Raw genomic sequence first — 19463 nt, 5'->3', positions numbered from 1 at the left:
GTAAGAGTCTTCGACTGGCAATCCAGAGGTCGCGGGTTCAAACCCCGGCTCGTACCGATGAGTTTTTCGGAACTTATGTACGAAATATCATTTGATATTTACCAGTCGCTTTTTGGTGAAGAAAAACATCGTAAGGAGCCATGAGCCGTAGCAAAATCCCGGGACAACGCGAGGAAGATGATGATCACATTGTAGACAAATTGAATTGTAGACACAGCGAGGAAATACGGCCAGCTTTCTGGGCACCTTGCCCGTTGACGGCGATCTGGTCGAATTATTTTATCTACAGGTTTTTGTTCTTAAATAGTAAGTTTTAATATGTTTGTTTATTTCTTCTTTTTTATTATGTAAACCAAATTTCCATTTGATAAACTTAAAAAATCTAATTTATTCTGCTATCAACTTCACCTAAATTAAATTCACGGATTCATTCTTAATATCCTTACAATGTGTGAGTTATATGAATGTTTTCTATGTATCTAAGTATGCAAGTATTTATACTGTCGCCTAGTAAGTAGTAGTATAATCAATGATCTGTGTAAGATTGCGCCGAAATATTTATTAATTACCTATTTATTTATTTCAGTCTCTTTTATATTTAATACATTAATATCGATTATAAAAATCCCCATTTCCCATCCCTAGCAATTTCGCGCGAATCAAACGACGAGGAAACGAGCACCCGAAAATTCCTCAAAAGCAAATTGACAGGAGAAAATAAATAAAACAAGTAGAAAAGGGTCAAAGGCAGTTTTATGCAAATATACAATTGTGCACCATCTTTGATGTGTTGGCTCTTTCACACAAAGGTGAGGAAAAACAGATCTAAGAATATAGAGAGTACATTTTGTAAATTATGTTTGTCTAGGACGAATGTTTTTCGTATTCATATTAATTCATGGGACGTATTTAACTCGTATTTTTTTTTTATTTTTATTATAACATTAAAATATAAAATATGTGTACCACAAAACAAAATATTCGCCAAACTGCGAGATAGTTTGTTGGCGATGAGCTCGCTCGTTATACTTATAAAAAGGTACATAATTTTATGGTTAACACTGTCACGTGTCCGTTTTAGCAACAGCAAAACTAGTTGCCTAAAACTAAGAAATTAGGAGAAGGAAACGAAAAATATGGCTCGCGAAACATGCGACGGAAGTTATGGCAATTCCGTGGGGTTTGTTCTTTGTTATCTCTGGTGTCATCAGTCAATCTAGTCCGCCTAATTATGGAGTCGACTTTAAAGATTCAATTAGTAATTAGAAACCGCTTTCTCAAAAACCGGCAATATGTCGAAGCACACGGCCCGCCTGATGGTAAGCAGTCACCGTAGCCTACGGACACCTGTAACTCCAGAGGTGTTACATGCGCGTTGCCGACGCTAAAAAAATGTGTACACTCCATTTCATAAAGAACCTCATACTGTAGACTCTCAGAACCTCGGCAGGCAGGTAGCTCATTCCACAGCCCGTGAATTCGCGGGAGGAAGTTCCTCTTAAACCGCACAGTTAGGTTCTAGGGTGTGAGGATGAATACCCACATCAATTATCTATTACTAAAGATCAGTAACTAGCTTTCCCTACTAGGTATATTGTAAATCCGTCTCTCTGTTTGTCTGTTAACTCTGTCACTTCTTCACGCTTCAAGGCTGAACCGATTTAGATGACATTTAGTATGGAGGTAATTTGAGGCCCGCGAAAGGACATAGGATAATTTTAATCAACCATCATCATCCCACGCAGACGAAGTCGCGGGCAGGCGCTAGTATCTGTAATAAATACTCTGCGAGATTTTGGTACGAGTATCAATGAGGCCACACTGGTGCGTTACGTTGCGTTTCGTCGCGTCGCTGCAACGCATTAATGTGGCATGTGTAAAAAGACGCAGCGTTGACGTTGCGACGACGCTTGCGATGAAACAACGCAACGTAACGCAAAGCAACGCACCTGTGTGACCTTACTACCGAAATAATGAATTAATGTTGCATTACCGAGTTCTATTTTAGGCCAAAGAGTCGATCAGACGCATCGACAGAAATATAGACCGGTCTATATCCGGACGCGGCGGGAAACAGTTCATAAATCGAGATTTAAAATTGAAGAACTTTTAACTTAAAATAGAATTACATTAGGTTCAAATTTCTTCAATTTTATATGTTGAGTTATCAAAACCGCCGTGCACGGATATTAATCCCACAGTACTTAGATACTAATGGCATTATTCATAAACGCTTGTAAAATCTAACAAACCGTTGATTATCATGGGTCCCTATCCGTTGTCTTGACATTTCTGTTTGTTAGAAAGAGACAAACTTTATCAGAGGTTTGTAACTAGGCTTAAATCAGGTGAAAAAACGGTAGCTATATCAGAGTAAGCTTAAAACCACTAGATAAAAGACAAACCCATTACAAAGAAACTGATTTCAGAAAGAAAGTAAAAAAATATTATCCTTTCTTAAGTATATGCGTTAAGCATAGTTTAGGTTTGAATCAATTTTTAACTTAAATATGAACAAAAGCATAGGTATTGTACAAACAGCAACACTCTTAACTGCCCACCGGTGAACCTTATGCCTTTTGTAATAAGCTCCACCGATGGACAGTTAACAGTGTGGGCCATCGTACCTATGCAATATAGGTTTTTAATATCTGGACGACCGAGCCTTGCTCAGAATATGTATTAAACTCAAAAATGCGGGTTTTCCCAGAGATACGACCTAGCTAGATCGATTTTTCGCCCCCCGAAAACCCCCATATAGCAAATTTCATCGAAATCGTTAGAGCCGCTCCGAGATCCCCGAAATGTATAAATATATATATACAAGAAGTGCTCCTTTCAAGGCATACAATTTTATTGTCATTTGTGTTAATGAAAATAAGTATATAATTAAATGTATCAAAACCATGTTTATCAGACTTTAAACTAAAAGTTGTTGTGTAGGTTAGTCATGCCCTAGTCTAGCCATAAATAAGAGGGAAGTTTTGTTAATCAATAGGTATTAATGCCAAATGATTATTCGACCTATTGTGTTTCGACCAATAGTTTATCGGGTAGTTGTGAGAGTTACTAAATGATTATTCTACGAAAAAAAGTAGCCGAAAATACCTCGCGTGATTTGTGCACAAGCCCTTGAGAACAAAGAAAACATAATATTATTATTTTATATGTAAATTTTTGCAACCTATTTTCATTGCTCTTCACTGTAATCTGACTAAACTTAGAGGTTATATTTTACATTTTCAGGTTCAAAAACCGCGTTATATAATTTAATTTGGATAATACATTTTCATTACGTTCTGTGTAATACACGTCTAAATTAGTATGAGGTATTTAAACCTTACTTGAAGGTGAAACTTTTAGAAACATGTCGACTAAGGTTTAGTTAGAACGCACTGCGATTAATTTCTTGCGGTTTTAGTCTGATTTCTTGCGGTTTCAGTCTTGCAAGTGCGTGCGCTTATCGAACATACCGTACGTTACACTTTTTGCGATTCTGAAACTGCAAGAAAAAGCATCGGATTGCGTTTAAGCCTTTTACTATCTACTATTAAAGCGCGCAGTTGTTCTATGCGATAGACACAGCATTGAACGCATGCGATCACGGGATGTAGGAATAGTACATTATGATACAAGTGTGCTGTAAGCGAGTGCGCAATAAGAAAGCCGATGTATGTAATGACCATAGCTCACGCGTTTCATACGACGTTTTTCAACACACTTGCGAGGAAAAAACAAAACTTATAAATTAGTTTTTTTTTGTAAAATCAGTAAACGTACAATTTCCAAAATGGTGGCTTACGGTTTTAACATCGAATAATTGCACCAAAGAATGCTGGGCTTGTAGGCACTTATTCGCCAGTTCAAGCTACCAACACGTTTTCCAAGAAAGACTGGACGTTTTTGCTGATTTTCCATTGAATAAAAGTTTCATATGCCGCCAATTATTTTTCACCCGATTTGATGGTAAAAGGCTCGGCTCTTGCCTCTATTAGTATTACTTTAATTTTATGCGTTCTTCATTTTCAATACTTGAAAATGACATTTCTGTCAATATATTTAAACTAAAAACATGCAAAACGATTCCAATTATATGAAAAATACGGAATAAGGCTGACGCGTTATTTTTCTTTACGCACGATTCTAATGATCGACAAACAGCCAATTGAAAAAATGTAAAAAGCTAATATTTTCGTATTTATATTCGAAAGATGGAGATCAAATCGATAAAATGTTATGTTTATTTATTATTGTACTTCGTGCAGTCCACATATCCATATTTCGCTCTGACCAACACCTGTCTGGATCTGACGTACGGCGAACCATTTTCCACACGTCGTAAAATAGGGGGGCCTACCGCGAAAACCGAAAATCGCATATTGCGGGGATCATTCTCTTTTACTCTTACTAAGACGTAATTAGAGCGACAGAAATTAACGAACTTCGATTTTCGCGGTTATAGCCCTGTATCACCCCTCGGTGTCGTGTGTGGCGAACCCTGTGAACCAACAAAATAATTAAATAAAAGCTTGGAAAAAATACTAGAATAAATACGTATTGACAACAATACACGTCACTGACTACCGGTAGTCTTTATCTCGTCGAAATAATAGTATTTTATACAATCGTGATATAATAAAGAGCTTTTCAGTAGAATACTGTGTTTAGACAACGAAGCTTGCTGAGTTGCTTAAGAAAGGTACGAGATTGAAAAGCTTGGTTATACTACTATCATATACAATATTTTTTCTACGAGTCATCAAAAAAATACTTTTTTTTTTACTATAACACCTACATAATTAAAAAAAGTTGTTAAGAAAGTTGGTAAGTATCTCAGTAGACAAAAATGTAGTACAAAAATATATTAACTGATTTGACGATGGTGCCCATGCAACATGCAACAACTGTGCATATAACCATTAGGCATCGGTCACTGGACTGTGACGTCATTAAACTAATCCTTATATAACCGACTTTACCACCAGGAATTAAGGTTCAAAATAAATTGCAACGAATGTGCCATACGTTGTCACCGTTTGCTTAACAATAACGAATTGCCTTGTTCGACTAATTCCCTTGTTTTTACGATTTTAATGGATATTAACTGTTATCTCTGTTTGTTTACAGGTACGTTTGGCTGAAATGGGGTTTTGGATTGGTTACTTTGCTTTACGAATACGATACGATAATTATTATTTTTTACTTTTTTGAATATAAACAACCTTTTATACTTAAAGCAAACCGCCGGGGTAATTTTATAGTTCATTGTCGACTACATTTTTTATTTAGCAAATAAAAAACTATGATTATAATGATTGAGGTCATTCACCCCAAGTGGCATAGAAATCCTCGATCACTGATGATTACCTACGACTAAAGGTGACGTGTGAATTTCAACAGCTCCTTTACTGTTGCAGCGTGGTTGTTGCCCCCGCTGTATCTGTCAGTTTCCTTGATAAAATGAGTGACGAAATGAACGTCATGAGGGTCATTCTACTTTTTACTGCAGGTTTTTTTGTCCCCAGAAGAAATAAAGCACATTTTAATGCCAAACTAACGATACCTTGGAACCAAGGTAAAAAACATTTTATCTATTTTAATTTTTATAAGTAACAAAGGTGTCATTATAAGTAATAGGCAGGGACGGTAACATAGTTGTATGCTTTGCATACTCCTAGCTATAAATTAAAAAAAAAACACATGGGTCAAATATGGAAGCCTATCATGTCTTAAGTAGCTAGTGTAAATTAAAACGCATTACGAATATTAAAATTTCAAGATTCTTTGAAATCGCAAAAACGATTGCGGCAGTAACGCGGCAGATACATCGGCGTCAACAACGACGTTACAACAGCGATGCAGCTGCAGTTTATATCTGAATGTCACCTTTAGTTACGTTTATCAAGTAGGTATCACAATTGTGGTTAGAGAAATTCACATTTAAATAATTGTTTCACGACATATTACATATTTTTTTAGGGTCATCCGATAACGTTATTTGAAATGTACACCTAATCACATTTTTCCGTCGCTACTCGTAACAATTTTGTTACAGACTAGCTTCTGCACGCGATTACGCCCGCGTAAAATTCGTCAAACTAGTCCTCTATTAGCATGAATAATAAAGAGGATTTTTAGATATAATTTAGCCAGGAAAATAATGTAAAGTGTAAACGAAAGATAATTGACGCATCACATCTGAACAACTTACTCGTTCGAAAATCATTAGGCATCATAACTTTCCTCCAGCCGTCCATTAGAACGAGTTGGCCTTAATGACATGAATATAAAGTCGAGATTTGTTCAAATGTCAGTTAGCGAAAAGCAAATGACACTTGGCGAGAAAATGAGGCCCTTGATCCTTGAACCGCGAGTGATCAAAGATTTCAGTGACCGTTGTAAATGAAAAAGCAAAAGTTTTAGAGGGGGAAAATCGTCCAAGTGCCGAGTCAAGTATCGTTATATAAGAATTATTGTTTATAAAACTACGTTAAATTAATTAAATAGGACATAAAACGTCAGCTACGTATACCTTGAGTACCTTCGCTTTTTTTTGTTTGCTTTTGTTCAATTTGCTTTGCTTGAATGAATTACTTTAGGATAGGTATAAAAAAAATTCGGGTCTAAAATGTTGGTCTAAATAAAAAATATATGTTACTTTGCGTATGACGATAACGGTTTAAATAGATCCAAAACATTGATTGAGTAAGATGCTTAAAATCTAAGACAATTTCGTGCTTAGAAATTTGACAGGTAAACGAGATGGCGCTGTACAGCTCCATACATTTTGCGGTAACCCTGTCTGAAGTTGACGTTTGACAATTCAGTGGTTGCAAAACATATGGCGCAGTACAGCGCCACCTGTTTTGGATGGCAAACTAAGGGGCACGTTTTTATCTTAGGCTCTAGAATCTTAGAATCAATTCTCTTTAATAGACCCAATTACGATCGAAGTATTATTGAATACTTATACGAGTATACCTACTTACTCAATAATATTTTACAAATGGACTCTCACTCAAATGAAAAAAATATTTCGCATGACATAATATATACCTAATCTTGTTTTGGTGACGGTTGACGTGGAATAAAATAAAATAAAATAAAATAAAATAAAAAAGCCTTTTATTTCTTGCAAGTAGTTAACTAGTTACAGTGTCAACATGATTCGGAAAAATTGGAAGGGAATATCTCGTAATTATGATAAGTAGTCAACAATTTCCTTATATTTACAAAAAAAAATTAAATTGATTTTTTTTTTAAATAACTCTAAGAATATTCCTACGCTATGAAGCAAGAACCCCTTCTCGGGTAAAGGCCTCCTCCAGAGAGAGCCAGTTTGATCGGTCTTGTGCTGTTAGAGTCCACTTTGGGCCAGCAATTTTTGCAATGTCATCGGACCATCGCATGTACGGTCTTCCATCTTTGCGTTTGCCTCTTGGTCCGGGCCACGTAGTTATCTGGTTAGTCCATCTTTTGTCTGCCATTCTTGCGACGTGGCCTGCCCACTTCCATTTCAACTTTTTTGCATAATCTAGTGCATCTATCACATTTGTTTTTTTCCTAATAAGTGTATGTCTAATTTTTTGTATCTTCTTTATATTTGTAACACTGCGTTCCATGCTTCTCTGACACGTTTTTATTTTGTTCTTTACATTATTCGAGAATTTCCAAGTTTGTGCGCCATATGTGAGTGATGGAAGCAGACATGAGTCCATAATCTTCCTTTTAAAATGAATCGGTAGATTTTTGCTCTTGAGTACTTCTTTATGACTCCAAAATTTGTTCCAGACAATCTTTATCCTTCTCTCTACTTCAAGCTCATTGTTGCTTCTGTCGAAAGAGATTTGTTTGCCTAGGTATATGAATTCATTAACGTATTCTATTTCGATACCTTCGATAATAAGTGGAATTTTACTGCTGTTTGTCATGACTTTTGTCTTATTAAAATTTATTTCAAGTCCTGCGTCTCTACTAGCTCTCTGTAAAGTACGTAACATGTATTCTATTTCGGAAAAACGTTCGGAAACGAGCAGGATGTCATCAGCAAATCTGAGGTGGTGAAGGTACTTGCCATTTATTCGTATTCCCATGTGTCTCCAGTTTAATTTTCTCATAATTGATTCCAGCACTGCAATAAATAGCTTTGGCGATATAGGATCGCCCTGTCGTACGCCTCTTTCAATTTGTATGGGCGGGCCGATCTTCTCTAGGTGCACTCTGCTTATACTATTTTTGTACAGCTGTTTTAGCACATTAATATATGGAGTCTCTACATGTTGAGCTTTCAGTGATTCCCATATAGACGAGTGGGATAGCGTATCGAAAGCTTTTTTTTTTGACGTGGAATACCAGACTATTATTTACTACTTAAATCATGTCCGTCAGTTTTTATACTTACTGAGAGGCACGTGTAATTATTTTTTTACATCAATCAATCAAAACAGACATCACATTTACTAATTACAACACTCATCTTGCTACCTATAATTTACTTATAAACAATTTCTAGCAATTAAACAATCCAAAACACTATAAAATCTTAAAACCGAATCAATCTATAATTGCCCGTAGGTCAACAGCACGAAAAATTAAAAGAAACAAACGCGGTGGGCAAAAACCGTTAAAAAACGTTCTTTCGCAAAAAATCCGTTGCAAATCGAACGCGTGTTAGTTGTAATTCCAAGCGCTTAAAAAACACAGGCGAGCTAAAGTTTAGAAAAACGAATATAAGCGCACTGTCCAAAAATTCATAGCATTACGGATCTCGAGGTCACAGTGTTCCATTCGCCATGCGGAAGGTGGAGATAAGGAAACGAATGTCCATGTACCAAAAAGTGTCATCAAAAAACCTTAAATAGGTGGCGCTACAATACCTATAGTACTTGAACAAAAAAAATCAAATCATAGACAGCGCACTTCACTCTGTCAATAGCGCCTAGGTTCTTAGCTTCTCTAGCGCTACTCTGGAGAGATTTGGAACTATTATTTATAGCTGACAGCTGAACACTTTTGCAACAGTTCTACAATAAGAGATGTCACTCCTCTTAATTCCACACTCCTTATTTCGCTAGTAACGAGTAAGCAATGAGAACTACAAGGCAAATACACGTGCTGTTGCGCAACTGCTAATCGCTAATACTGTGTAACGGATTGCGTAACTTCAGAGAAAATAGCCGTGCGCTGACATTGGCATTACTTAGTGAAAGTATAGCCTAGAAACTTCTTGCAGACGGTTCTGTGGCTTATCCCACTAATGATAAAGTTAAAATTCAAATAACGCGACTCGTTAATGTCACTGGTCATCGCGGTCAATTAAGTTCTCTTTTTAAATGGAATCTGTTTATCGATGCCATTTTCGGTAAATAATTCGTTTAAAATCAGGATGCGATGCAAGAATTAATATTTAAACTGTGACTTCGGTTTTTGCTAATTTGTACAGGCCGTATTTTATTAATTTGGCGGTACTTGTTAAATTTGGCTGCCTTGCCTGGGGCATTTATCGGATATGGAGTTACGTGCAGTTTGCTAACGATTTTACGAGTCGTAATAATCCAAATAAAATCCTTTTAATTTTTTTTGCAAACGAAAATTGTTATAATGTTTTTATGATCTATTTTTCAAACGAGCGACAAAGTGAAGCGAAGTTCTTACTCGTACAATCAACTTGTGTACACATGTATGGCCAGAGGTATTCGATGTTTTTAACTTGAACTAGAGTCTGTGCGGAAAGAGAAGAGTCGTGGAATGTATGGGGCTCAATACATTCCACGACTCTTCTCTTTCCGAATACACTCTATCAGCGGATAGTTCGTTACGCAGTCACTTAAGTAAAAGGTTTCTATTTTAAATTAAATTAGGAAAACGTTTAGTTGAGTGCATTATATTTTATTCATTAAAATGAGAGAGTATGGGCAGACATAACAAACTCACTCTTTATATGAGTTGACTGCAGTGAATGTCAAGTTTAATGACAGCTTTAGTCCAATTTTAAAAATGTAAAAATTACTGCCTCGAGTGAGACTTGAACTCACCGCGTCTGGATCGATACTCCAGCACTCTGCCAACTAAGCCACCAAGACCATATCCAATTAATTTAGTATGGGTAGCACATCGTAACTGGTGAATTTCCAGTGTGGCTTGGAACTCCGGTAGCCGTTTAAGAAGTGTAACGTTCTTACGATAGATGTCGCTAGGGTCTCCTACACCCATATGGTGGGAAAATTTGCTGGCTATGGACAGTATGGATGAGGTCTTGGTGACTCAGTTGACAGAGCGCTGGAATATCGATCCAGAGGCCGTGAGTTCAAGTCTCACCCGCGACAGTAATTTTTCCACTTTAAATTTATTCTAAGCTTAATAGCATCGTTTGCAGACGTTTCTGCTTGTTAAAAATTAATTTAGCTTTAGTCTAGTTACTGTTAAGTGATTTTTTTTGTTAACTATTAGCTTCTGCGCGTGACTTAGTCTGCTAAAATGATATCATACCCGAGATATCGTTTCCCGATCTGAATCGCTTCAGCGGTTTCAGCGTGAGACAGAGTACTTGCGCGTTTATAATATTGATAGAGACACGAACCAAATCCCATTAAGAATCAGACCAAGGCGTTGATAGCACACGCTGTGCAAGTGTTATTTATACGTCATAATTTCACAGAAGTTTAACGTTTAAAATAACACTGCCACTGTGTGTGCTATCAAAATCGTTGCAGACTTGTCTTGGTCTGACTCTAGTACGGATTTGGTTCATGTAAGTGACGTGACATGTTATTTCCTTGATAATAAAGGTCTTTTATCGGAAACCCTCCAACTCCGATATGGACACCCTATGAAATAGGTATCTAATTTAGAGCAAAATAGGATTGATATTTTTAGTCTCCTCAACTTACCTCCTGCCTGGACCTGTTTCACCATGTCCTGAATAAGCTACCTGCCACTTATCTGACGAATAAAGTCTTCATTGGCGTTTCACAATCATCAAATAAGCAGAAAGTTTTATCTGGCACTGGCAGTTAATTTATTTGTTAATTAGCTATCCAAAACTTATACAGACTTTGTGAAACAGGCCCTAAATATTCAAATTAAGATCTCTAAAATAACTTTCTACAATCTCAAATTATACATTCAAGTGTTCACGCGAGCATAACCTTCTCGAAATCCCGAGCAAGTACATAAAACAAGGTAATATGTCAATAGTAACCCTTTCTGCTTGAATTTTATTTACATTGCCAAGTGTACTTAGGTATCGGTTTAATTTAAACTCTAAGAAGACGTAATAAGGTTTGAAACGTGTGTATCGCAATAATGATTGAGTTGTCTTTGTTGATGCTGACAGGTACTAAAGGACGAATAGGTCGGATTGAAAGGTTGTGGACTTTTGTTTAACTATGCTATACTTCAATATTCGCTGATTAAACGTTTACACGAGACCACTAAAAACGGGCTTTTTTGTATCAAAATGTTATACAAAGTGACCCGTTTTCTTTGCTCTTGAGTCTACACTCAAGAGCAACGAAAACGGGTCACTTTGGTGGTGTGAGGTAAAATCACACTAGTACTAGCTTACCGTCGAGACAAAATGTTTTATGGTAATTAGGTTACTTCGTTGATTGTCACACGGACATGAGAAATGTTAAAATAAATTCTCATATAACCTGTTGAAATAAAGATGGCAGGTATAACTTACAGAAGTGAAACCTAATCACGATACATTATAGTTTGGCCTTTACGAATAATTTTCGCGACATACCGGAAAAGTTACTTTCAGGCCAATTTAAACGTATACTGATATCAGAATTATGTCATTTAGCTATCGTGCGTCTCGCTTGCGCCAATACATGTACGAACAAATCATTTGTCAGTGTACGTTCAAATTGGCCTGATAATCTGTGAAAAACAAAATCAAATACACAAACAACACCAACAAGTTCTAAAAACTAAAAATATCAAAAAATGTCAAACATTCGGTTGAAACGAACAGTTGTTTTTGATGTTCGATATTCCGATTTTTATTTACTTTAGCAAAATACTTTTTGCCTAGTCCATGCCACGTTTGACAAACTAAAACCTGAAACACGGAACAAATGTTTTTCACGCGCAAAAATGTAGGTCGATAGTGGCAAACTATCACAAAAAACGCGTGGTAAAAAAATGCTTTATTAATGTGTTTTTAATCGTCTTTTCTTTGTATATTTATCAAATATCAAATATCAAACATTTATTCAGCAAATAGGCCACAGGGGCACTTTTACATGTCCATTTTTACAAACAATAAAAATTAAAAAAAAAAAACAATTACAAATATGGAATCGATGAAATAATAAATACTTTATTAGAGATGTATACTGTCTCTAAATGTCAAATTACACAAAAAATACTATGATAAATAAAATAAAATACTAAAATTCTTTAGAGATGTATAAGTCTCTAAGTGTCAGAGATAAATTATAAAAAAAATATTCAATTATCCTTAGAGATGTAGAGGGTCGCCAAGGCTTGAATTCTTGTATAAATAATTAAAAGACAAAAAATAAAGTAATTAAAACAGACAAGAACCGAATGAAGTGTCTCACGTTAATGCCACTCAAAAGTAAAGTTACATACTTTAACATAACCTGTACCCCGTGTAAGCTTAAACAGACCGGTCTCCACAAACAGCACCCGTTCACGAGTGACCGTTATGGTTACATACGTATTTGTTTTTAAAATTTTGTGTCCTTTAAACCTTACTCCACTATATATCAAGATAGTTAATATTTCATGTGAGTTTTAATCTCGCTGGATAGATTATATTTTCACTTTGCACAATGTTATGTAACATAAGAAAATAGTGGAATTTAAATTAGTATTATTTACAATCATGTTATAATAAAGAGCTTTTCATTCGAGTATCGTGATTAGGCACCGAAGCTACTGAGTTGCCTTAGTAAAGCCAAGATTGAAAAGCTTGATTATATCACGATTGTATACAATATTTTTTTACCAGTAATCTAAAATAATATTTTTTTACTATAAAACCTAAATAACTACCTAATGAAAATTGATAAGTATATCAATAGACAAAAATGTAGTACAAAAGGGCATAAACTCAGCGACTCCGCGCGACCCCGCGCCCCGCGCCCGTTTAGTATTTTCTATGGAAGTGCGGCGGCATGTAATTAGTAAAAAAAATATAGTTGACTACAGCGTATCGAAAAGAATCTTATAGTTGAGTTGGAAGCCCATACATGAAAAGTATGCAATTATAGTTTGCTATACGAACATTACAGTCGACGAGTATATAAACGCTTTTTTTAAACCACAGCAAAAAAATGGTCGCCGCAGCCTTTGGACGCTTACAGCTCTAGTGGATTCACAAACATGTTGCCCGACCCGTTACGTATAGACAAGGATTCGCTGTGTTGATTAGATTAAAATCATTTCACAGTGATACAAATTCGTAAGTCGCTCCGCTGTATGAGCGTGACAGCGCCATGTGCGTATACTCGTACGTATAGCGATGTTTCACTTGTACACCGAAGCGGTTTGCAAATTCGCATCCAATGTGAAAACAACTACTTTTTTGCAAAGCGTGTGTTTTTTCATAAATCCTCATTTTATCAAAAGATCTTCATCGTCTATTTTAGTTCATAGGTATATTTAAATCCTGGTTTCCACAGACAGAGTTTACGATGCAATTCTGTTTCCCGTAAAATGACTTCCGCCGTGATTGCATGCCACTATGTTGCAACTCGGATACTTAGCTTTATGGAGCTCTTCAACTTTTTAACTGTGTAAAATCTCAGTTTTACTACTCTTTGGACCACTGATCACTTTATTTTCGAGGTTAAATGGATGTGTTTTGATTGAGACGCTGGAAAAGTCTAGCGTTACACGAGTATTGCCGTAGTAAGGAACAAAAGTTAAAGCTGCGATTGCATCCCACATTGTTGCAACATGGATACCAAGTTTCTTGTATTAAACTGAATTGAAAAGTGAATAAATATATGCGAGTAAAACCGTAAAATATTTACTGTGTTATTCGGTCCGATCTGAACTTAAAGATGGTATGTCAAATATTTGATCTAGATATGATATGTATCGGATATGTAAGTGTCAAAAGTTACATTTTTTGTTTAAAGGAACGTCACTTTGAACACTAACATATCCGATCCATATCGTATCTAGACCTAGTATTTGATGTATTATGTGTGTTAATAAATAAGTATAGTGTTATTATGTTAGTCATGAAAGTTAAAATCTGAAAATTTTTATATTAAAGGAACAAATGGAAAAAGTTACGCTTCCGACAGGACTTGAACCCGCAACCTCCGCAATCCGTGCGTTGCTCTTAACCAATTGAGCTAGGGAAGCCTACCAGGACCTTACATTACATTACATACATTAAAGTTACGTTTTCTGACAGTTTTCTATGGGGGTTATGGGGTATCAATTTAGAGTTCAGCTTTTTACGTATATGTGTACATTTAGAATTGTTTTACTTGACCCATTTAGATACCCAACGTTGATAGAGACACATTGAATCTGCTGATATGCGATTTTTGTGACGTTTTTTCATTGAGCACACAATGAAATTTTAGTTTAGGGCGTCGCTATTAAAAGACGCCCTTCTCCATAAGTATCCCTAAAATTAATATGAAAAGAGAGTAAATTTATAAAACCTATTAAAATAGTCACACGCGACGAGAATGCTCGAAGCCTGGTATAACTTTGTTGACCACTGAGGCCACATTAAAAGACCACATACAATTCTTTCACGAAAAATTTCTCGTTTTAAAACTGGTAAAACCGCCCGATATAAAATTTTCCAAAAAAATACAAATCACAACTATGTAAATAAATTGTACCTCAAAAACAGGACGAATAATTATATTTTCAAACAAACGATTTCTTTTACTGCGTGATCTCTAAGTTATGGAAACAATATGGAAACTTGCAGTATTGCCCATGTAAAGATCGATGATAAAGAAATCGCTGCTCCGTTTGCACAATCATTTGTTTGTCTAAATTGTTGTCCAAAAGATCTATTACAACGTACCATTAGCCGAAAAAGTGCAAGACGACTTTATCAATAAATTTATTCATGATTGCTCCATGCAATTTCGCAGCTCACTGTACAACCACGTAGTTACCTAATACACTGTACTTTGTTTGAAAATCATTATCTTTGACTAAACCTCTTATGTACGGGTAAATAAAAGTCTCATCCGGGATACTGCAGAATTATTCATGGTCTAACTATAAAACTATCCCCCCTTATTCAAATTGACCAAAGATGTTTTTAAGTTAACTATGCTACATTTCCGTAGCAAACCTTTTTATTTGCACCGTGTTACTTCTTACTCACAAAACCAAACATACATCCGCAATTACCCTAATTACATTTCCCTTCACTCGTCAATATTGATATTTGCCTCGTTAAGACCACGAATCATCCTTCCACTCATAAATCTACGGTTTGATTGCTTGTCGTTGCGTCAGCCCTAAATTGACTTTACAAATTTGCGATACCGTACACAGAGTACCTACATATCTAAGACAGTAAGGCCACTAGTCCGTTTTTTAAGAGGAATTCGTATAAGGAGAGATATATTTTCCGGAGTACAGCAATGCCACTTGGTACGAATGTTATACACGTCCACCGAAGTCCAAAGCGACCGGGAGCCAGACTGAACTCCGCGACATGTGGGGCGGAGGGGGGGTCAAAGTACAAAGTTGCCGGCGCTCAGAAAAAAAATTATGGTGGATTCGTTTGGACCTTTAAGTCAAGTTTGGTGTCGTTTTCAGATAACTAGATGATGCCCAGTTCATTCCCCATACCAGTTCTTTTAGGGTGCCATAGCAAAATATGACGAAATACTTAAAATAATAAACTTTTAGAAGTAACACAATGTAAACAAACCCTTATATTTTGATATTTTTGTATGAAACTTGGTTTATAAAAAATACTATCCGAAAGCCTATTTAATGCAGATTATAAAAACATTAACAATAAATATACATTTAACTATTTTCATTGTAAAATAAATTAATTGTTGCACATACGTAATAGAGCCGCAGCGCGGTCTCTCTGATCGCGCGCGGGCGACGCGGCGACGCTCAGCGGGGCGGGGTCATGATCTTCGCCATTCGCGTTCATTCGACTTCACTCACTCAACCGACATACATACTCGTACAGTCAGTTTTCGTTCAACTTTCGTTCGAAGTGTACCACACGTGGCTTGGAATCTATAGTTTATACAAGAATTCCAAAAGGATGGGCTAACTTTCTTCGTGACGGATCAAACAAAGAAGAGTTATACCATCTTTTGTCGTCACATTGTTACTCAAACATGGACTTACCAATGGGTAAAGAATTCGTCATAACTGATGGCTCCGAAGCTCTTAGTAAAACCACTCCGACTGAGAATATGGCACCGTGCAATCACGAAGAAGCGGACACACGGATAATGCTTCATCTTGCTGACGCTGTGCTGAAAGGGCACTCCAAGGTAATGTTAAGAACAGTCGACACAGATGTCGTCGTACTAGCAATATCTTGTGTGCCAAAGCTAGAAGGCCTAGAAGAACTATGGGTGCACATTGGAACAGGACGAAATCACCAATACCTGGCGTGTCACACTATATCTTCATGTTTAGGTAACAGACTTATTAGTACCCTAATCAATTTTATGACAAGATCAATCAAATTTAATACTAAATTAATGGTCTTCTGTATTGTTACAGGCCCTGAAAGAACACACGTTGTGCCCTTATTTCATTCTTTCACCGGATGTGACACAACCTCATCCTTTAACGGAAGAGGGAAAAAAAACCGCGTTTGAAGCTTGGAAAGCATATCCGAATGTCACACGGGGGTTTGAAGCACTGTATAGGGGGGAATATGACAGAGCGGACCCTGAAATTCAAAAATTTGTTATTACCATGTATGACAGGTAAGAAAACGATTTTATTTAAAATATACTTTTATCCAGAACTTGCGTGCAGCGAGACCTGTCCTTTATCTAAGATCTTTATCTAAGAGTATTTGTTTTTCAGATCATGCCCCTCTGAGACAGTAAATGAGTGTCGCAAGAATTTATTTACAAAAAAAGACAGGCAACTCGATTATTTGCCTCCTACTGAAGCTGCTCTCAAACAACATACCTTAAGGGCAGTTTTACAGGCTGTTTATGTTTGGGGGCAGTGCCTAATAAAAAACCAGAATATTCCTTGCCCATCTGAATGGGGTTGGCAGAAAGAAGGAGAAGTTTGGGTGCCACTGTGGACCCAAAGTCCTATGGCTGCTCAAGCATGCCTGGAGTTGATTAGATGTAGGTGCTTGAAATCTTGCAGAAACAAATGTAATTGCTCCAAACGCCAGCTCAAATGCACAGAACTATGTAATTGTGGAGGAAATTGTAAATAAATGTCTGTAAACTTTAATATTTCATTTTACATAACTCATCAACTGTAATAAATACATCTAATATGTATATGGACGAAACGTGGAGCATATTATTAACTTTAAGAAAACATTTAAATTCTGTAAATCGGTGGAGTACTTATCAATTTATGCCGTGAAAACCAAACTGCTCTTCCGCCATCTTTGATTGCCTTCCTTTCCCCCCTCCACTACTTTAACACTCTACGACCGATAGTTTCGTGTTTTGGGCGTTACTAGGAATCCAACGATATCAGTTGTGATAGCTAAAAAGCACAAATGAAAAGTTCCAGTAGTTCGAAGATAAATCGTTCTATGCGGCTATAGAGGGTATGTACAATAATTATTTTATTTTACACTGAAAAAAGTTAAATGTTTATTTATTGTTAATTTTTTTATAATTTGCATTAGATGGGCTTTCGGATAGTATTTTTTACAAACGAAGTTTCATACAAAAATATGAAAATATAAGGGTTTGTTTACATTGTGTTACTACTAAAAGTTTATTATTTTAAGTATTGCGTCATATTTTGCTATGGAACCCTAAAAGAACTGGTATGGGGAATGAACTGGGCATCATCTTATTATCTGAAAACGACACCAAACTTGACTTAAAGGTCCAAACGAATCCACCAGAATTTTTTTTCTGAGCGCCGGGAACTCTATACTTTGACCCCCCCTCCCCCCCCACATGTCGCGGAGTTCAGTCTGGCTCCCGGTCGCTTTGGGCTTCGGTGGACGTGTATAACATTCGTACTAAGTGGTATTGCTGTACAGAAAATTGGCGTACTTTTTCCCCTTAAAAAACGGACTACACTTAATTATATAATCGTTGTGTAAGAGAAGGATAAAAGTACGAATTCTTTTAAAATTGATTGTTTGTTCTCGTGCTCTAAAATGTAACAAAGATTTTACAAAACTAAACTTTAAACTAGGTCAGTACACTCCAGAACTTATATGGTGATATCAATTATGACTTTTACCCAAAAGTACCTCGTACGAGTACTACATGTCCGCCATAATTTCAACCATGGAACCGGGTACGTCCTTAAACTACGTTCAAAAGAGAGGTGGACGTTGTGAATGTCATCTCGCTTTGTGTGGTAGGGCACAGCACAACGGATGTCATTCGCTTACATATTTGCTGCCGATTCCAAAATTGTTAGTGTAAATTAAAATGGCACTGACTTCAAAACCAGACGCGATATTTTAATTTATGCTGCGCACAGAATATTTAGTGCTATTTTACTTAAAATGGGCGTTTTTTTCTCTTACCCTTGACTTTTTCATCTGTATCATGTAACTAGGGTGGGTTTAGGGGAGGTTGTAAAGCCTTATTTACAACGGTGTAGGCTTCGCTGCTCAAAATTTTACGAGGCTACGACTGTGTTCCGGATTTAGTACTCTGGATGCGGTATTTTATAGAGAAAATAACCTTGAGAACATACCTTACACGAGGAGCATAATATTAGAATTTAGGTTTGGCGAAAGACTGTCTACATATTCCTTCCGTCAATTGGGTAGACAACTGTCATAGATTTTTGTAGATGGTGCCCGCATAAATGTTACCTGTCTCTAGTTTTTTACAAGCTTTTATTTAGTTTCAACTGTCCCGCTGTCTGTCGGTCTGTAATCGAATCTTGCAAGTTAAATTTAATCCACTTTCCAGTTTCCCATTGAGCTGAAAATTTGCATACATAATATATTAATATTAATATATATGAATATATAATTTGTATGTTGAGTGGCAATGCAATATTATGGTACCATCGAGCTGATCTGATGATGGAGACAAGAGGTGGACATAGGAACTCTGTGATAAAACAACGCAACCTAATTGTGTTTGGGGTTTATAGAATTGGCTCGATGAGTATTAGTTGCCTGTAGAAAGAAAAGTACAGTTGCTTGCAAAAGTACAGCTTGTACCAAAAATGATTTTTCTGCCAAAAACTTATGTTCTATGAGATTTGGCTTAAAGGGTTTGCACGCCATAAAATTTCAAAAAAATAAGAGTTCGACATGACAGGTAAAACCTATGCTA

General features: G+C 36.4%; 1 protein-coding gene and 1 long non-coding RNA gene across 2 annotated transcripts in view; both read left to right on the top strand.

Moving 5' to 3' along the window:
• LOC133524884 (brain tumor protein) overlaps nt 1-19463 on the top strand; it is a 518368-nt gene that overhangs the window by 59258 nt on the left and 439647 nt on the right. The gene's annotated exons all lie outside the window — the stretch shown is intronic.
• LOC133524879 (uncharacterized) lies at nt 16754-17424 on the top strand. The gene is made up of 2 exons (XR_009800469.1): nt 16754-16934; nt 17038-17424. It is a non-coding gene; the product is annotated as an uncharacterized LOC133524879 (long non-coding RNA).

This window comes from Cydia pomonella, chromosome 14 (assembly GCF_033807575.1).
Source record: "Cydia pomonella isolate Wapato2018A chromosome 14, ilCydPomo1, whole genome shotgun sequence".
Taxonomy (NCBI): Eukaryota; Metazoa; Arthropoda; class Insecta; order Lepidoptera; family Tortricidae; genus Cydia; species Cydia pomonella.
Note: the sequence above shows the minus strand (reverse complement) of the source record. Positions and strands in the feature narration are given on the sequence as shown.